Source organism: Rhodamnia argentea, chromosome 6 (genome assembly GCF_020921035.1).
Source record: "Rhodamnia argentea isolate NSW1041297 chromosome 6, ASM2092103v1, whole genome shotgun sequence".
In the NCBI taxonomy this organism is placed as follows: Eukaryota; Viridiplantae; Streptophyta; class Magnoliopsida; order Myrtales; family Myrtaceae; genus Rhodamnia; species Rhodamnia argentea.
The window spans coordinates 18278053-18283351 of NC_063155.1; the positions used below are offsets into that span (position 1 = coordinate 18278053).

The 5299-nt window shown below is 40.2% G+C and overlaps 1 pseudogene; it reads right to left on the reverse strand.

The window, feature by feature from the left end:
- Window positions 1-316: 316 nt before the first annotated feature.
- Window positions 317-4973, reverse strand: LOC115751685 (annotated as a pseudogene).
- Between the last annotated feature and the right edge of the window lie 326 nt (window positions 4974-5299).

Consider the following 5299-nt stretch of genomic DNA (forward strand, 5'->3'; position numbering starts at 1 on the left):
TTGTAGAAGTTCCTTTCCCCCTCTCTTTTTCTATCTTTTTTTTTTTATGCCTGGCTTTATTAAATTTCCTCTTTTTTTCCCCCTCAGAAAGTTTCTGGTTCAGGGCCACGTGATTCACGTTCCATTTTTTAAGTCTGTTCTTTGCTGGATCACGTGAATGATAGCTTTCAATAATTCCTGCGCATCTCTCTTGATGTGTGAGAGCCAGATCGGAGGTTCAATTTGAATCTCAGAAATCAAGAAAATAGGGGGAGAAAGAAAAAAACAACTGTTAGGATCGATTTTGAAAATCTAGAAATTACGGACTGATTGTCCGTGGTCAATACCAAACAACGACTATAGTGTAATTCACAACAGCATCAGTCAAAATGAGGTGACTGGTGTGACTTGTTTATCCAGTAATATATAAGGAAGTAACCGATAAAATTGAATTTACTAATATCTAGTTGATCCGAGAATTGCCAAATCGCTTTGCGACAGAAAGCCTCCTGTCAGCCTTCCTATCAGTGCTGCTTGTGTTTGATTCGTACCAATTCAAATTCCAACAACCTGCGGCTCATAATCATTAAAGAAAATGGGCAAGTGATGCTTGCAGTTCTTCCAATGCTCGCCCCTTGGTCTCGGGCACTACCTTCATGGTGAACAAGACTGCGAAACCGCATATGCACGAGTATATGAAAAATGTCCCTGGAAGTAGCACAATCCAGATTGAGCATACATACTGAATATATCAGAGAGAGAGAGAGAGAGAGAGAGTCAGTACCTGGTGCACTCCATTCGAACATGAAGTTGAAAGTATAAGTCACAATCCAGGAACAGGACCAATTGGCGAATGTTGCCAGGCTCCCGGCTGCCCCTTTAATGTTCACAGGGAATATCTATAGAGAATATATCAATTGAGAGCGGTCTAAAGATAGAGATTGCCAAGTGCAAATTTAGCCTTCAGCCATGTACCTCAGACATGATAACCGATGGTAATCCCGCCATGCCAAGTGAGTAAGCTAAGCAATACACCTAAATGAAATAGTCATCTGTCAGCAAACTTCATCAGAATGAGTCATTGAGCAGCGGTTCAAGATAAAAAGAGACAAGGGAAAAAGGCACTCTTATAGAGACATACAATTAGTGCTACATACGCCAAAATTGGGGTCTCTGCCTTCCAATGATTAAGGTCCTGGTTCAGCAACAGAAAAAATAGCAGGAAAAAATAATGTCACTTGAAAACATCAAGCACCCCGAGTAGGAATAGTTATAGTTTGCGAAACCTGAATGAAAAATGACAATCCTAGAAGAATGCAACTCAAGGTCATTCCAGCTGAAGAAATCTGCAAATAAAAGTTGGGTTCGGTTCAGTATCTCAAAAAGTGTTCTCCTTAGGGCGATTATAAAAAATTTGTAATTTTCCTAACCATCAGAAGTGGTCGTCTCCCGGCTTTATCAGTCAAGATTACACTAAGAGCAGTTGCTGGGATCTGTGAAAGAAGTGCAGAATCTTTGGAAAATACAATGAAATAACAAAATTCGTCTTTCACGATCACCGCAATTCTAGATGTCTAGTACCTGGATAATAGCTATGCTTCTGGTACCAAAGCTACTTGAGAAGCCTGCCAAGATAGAACAATATGACCAAGCCTTCATCAATCATTATGTAACTAATGTATTTAGCACTTGATGTTTACCAGCTGATTCAAATATGGAGCTTCCATAGTAGGCAAGTGCATTTACCCCACTAAATTGTTGAAGCATCATAAGCCCAACCGCTATCTAACACTTTGACAATGTTAGGAAAAGAATTGCAAGCAACTTGAATTATTTGGAGGCCATTCTCACCATAAGTGGATGAGTATATCGTCTTTGGAACAGATCCAGAATTCTAGACTGAGACTGCCCTTCGAAGGTCTCTGTGTAGTCCTATAAGAAAAAGTGAAGAGAGCACATCATTGCCAAAATATCAGATGCTTCCAAATTAAAATAAAGACATGCGAGGTTCAGATATTACTCTGATGTCGGCTGCTTCCTGAGTAATATTGACACCTTTGCCTCTGAGTCTCTGTAATGTGACTTCAAACTCCTTCTCTCTGTGGACTTTTACCTGTAAGTGGCCATCTGCTAGTTATCCTTCTTACAACAAAAATTTCACGGTCTTGGCTTCATCGTCCGGTTCTATGATTCTACCCAATTAGAAAAATCTTGCAAGGCTGGTCAACACCAATTGGATTATGTTTCAGAGTTCGATTGCCATTGAAATATGTTAATACCTATGCCTCAACTCCACTAACAACTTACCAGCCATCTAGGAGACTCTGGAACAATGAACAGACCCAAAATTTGTACGACACAGGGAATGCTACCTGAAAGTGAAATCACCAAGAATGACCTCCTGATATTTTCCCAACTTATTCACCGCATAACATGAAAATGGGAGCAGAGAGACTACTGATCAGAGCCAAGATGCGCCAGGAGACAATTGTTCCAAGAAAATAAATCAATGAAAAGCCACAGCACAACATGAACTGCAACAGAAGCCAGTTGGGTGTTGGTAAGCAAATGAATTGTCTTGACTCATTCAATTTCTACGTTGTCCAAACTTTTTGACCTGATTGAATGCCGTGAATGCTCCCCGGACACTTGTAGGTGTTATCTCGGCAATGTACACAGGTACCTGTTTGGAAACGAAGATAACGATCACCACATATTGGCAGCATCAACTTCTAGAAATTTTATGAGGACAATAAGTTCGAATCCTCCTGTATACCACGTAGCACATAATCCCAATGCCAAGCCCGTTTAGCAGTCTCCCAATATCCAGCCACCAAGCATTCTGCAGGTTCAACGGATATACCACTTAAGTGCTTTTGCTCTATCTCACAGCCTAAACCATGACTTGATCATTCACGAAAAGAAGATGTCATAAAAAATTTCCTTGCATCTTAGCTGGAAGAAATCAATTGGACAAACGGTGATCCTTAACCAGTCAGGCAGACAGTTTGAAGTGCAAAATTTCACCACTGCAGTGAAAAATCATGAAAACATCCTACACGACCAATATCTGAATGAACTCATCCATATGATAAGCGTGAAAGGTGGAAAATGCAATTTAAATTATTAAGCCTTTTTATCGAGTTATCAATGACGCAGAAAAATTTCTGAAGAGGCCAGAGGAAGGGGAGGAACCTTGGCATATGCTATAGAAAGCCATCCCGCAGCGCAAACTATTTGAGAAAGCCACATTGCCTGCATGAAAAACATACGAGAATCCCATAAAATCTGTTGGGTTCTTCGTTGAGCTTTGGAGAATGAAAGGGATAGGAAGAGGATCACTTACTCGTCTACGCCCAATCAAATCTGTTACCCTCCCATTTACCAGAGCTGCGATTAGGCCTCCAACTGTTAATATTGAACTGAAAAGCGAATACTGTAACACAAAAAAAAAAAAAAAAAAAAAGGGAGAATGTGAATACAAGTTTTGATCCACTTTCCATTTCTCCCTTTGGCGTCACTGATACAGATGTCACTTTCTGTTAGTCTACTCAATCTCATGCGTTTTATTTCACTCCAACAAATCTTTTTTGACCGTATATTGATGGATATGAAAACAATTAGCCCCACACGAGATTTGTGAATAAGGCTTGATAATGAGCAAGGAATATCCGTCTTTCTCCTAAACTGAATGTATTGAACTTAGTATAGCAGATTATAGATGAACAATCCTAGAAATATAGCACCAATCCTCGAGAGGACTTGCCGCTGCTGTGGAGAGGCCCAAATCCTCCATGATGCCTGCCTCAGTTGGTGAAGAATACCCGGTCTGCATTGCCAAAACATGCCACCAGTTAAGGGTACGCTCTACTTGGTGGCGACTAATCTTGTCAAGAAATGCAGCGGAAAGCACAATTGCCGAGAAAATTCCGCCATGGATGCAACAAAAAAAAAAAAAAAGAGTCAGGCCAAAAGGCAGTTTTGAATGGTATCTTTCTCATAATTGTGATTGAAGTAATTACTGAAGATCATTTGACATCTTTTTTGCATAAATGAGTTTCACGTCTTGTGTTTGAGTGATCCTTAATCAGCTACTTGCCTTATCGGGGATCGAGTTGATATAATTATATGAAGGCATTATAACGAGTATAGACTGTCTGAAACACCCTCTCCTCCTTTGTCCCAGGTTGCGAAAAGGAAATGGTACAAAGTAGTTGTTGGGACAAATTATTACATTCTCAACTAATCCAGGTCACATAATGTCTTGGTATCAGCCAACTGATTAACAACATGACACACAGGTGCTTCTGGAAACAATTTACCAACCATTAGGCACCATAAACAGTAGTAGGCACCCATTCAGCCAGAGTTGCAGACACAGATCTTGGTTGCTTTATCCTACTTACACCATGGCCAAATTGAAAACCCACATTTTTCTTGACAATACAATTTTGACCAATAATATGAAAAGACAGAAAAGATTTGACCAAGTTATGTGCTTCTTTCCTCTTGTCATTTACTCACAAAAAATTTCTGTAGAACTTGAAGGAAACCGTGACACTGCCCACTTGGCAATCGTTAGAATTATCAAAAAAAGCACCCTGATTGCACAATTTACCTCCAATTCAATACAGTTGTGGGAGAAAATGAGAGTCAAGAAACAATAAAAGAATGGAGCTGGTTTCTTGGTGATGAATCTAAAAGTCGATGCAGTACTCACAGCACACCCCATAACGAAAGAGCCGCTAACGGCGACAAGAGTGCTAAAAACGACAAGTGGCGTGACTGCAGAATCACTTGAAGACGTGATGGGGCTGCCATGACCGCCATGGGAACAGACTTCTTGGGGAAGCAGAGGACTTGTTGGCAATCCATCTTCTCCTAACCTTTCTCTCTCCAAATCTTTCATTTGAAAGCTTTTTAGTGGTAAGTTTTCAAGAAATGAAAATTGGCAAGAACGAGTCGTGATGAGTGAGAGAATAGAGTAAGATGGGGGTGAGTGAGAGAGGCAGATATAGAGAGCCCCAAGTAACGGTCTGTGTTGCAAGAGAAGGTTTCTTCACTCTTCCTCATTATTTTATGATCGTTTTCCAAATCTTTAATTGAACACGTGAGTAGTTGCTCAAATTTGTGGTAGCTACAGCGGCAAGTCATTCATTTCTGGTCGATGGAAGTCCACCAAACTACAATATTTTGGAGTATAAGTTGAGATGAGAGAGAGCACGTGGGGATACTCTTAAAGAGTAGAAATAAAAAAACTTAGATAACAAGCATCGTGGGATATTCTAATACTTCCTTTCACGTGCAAACCAAACCGATA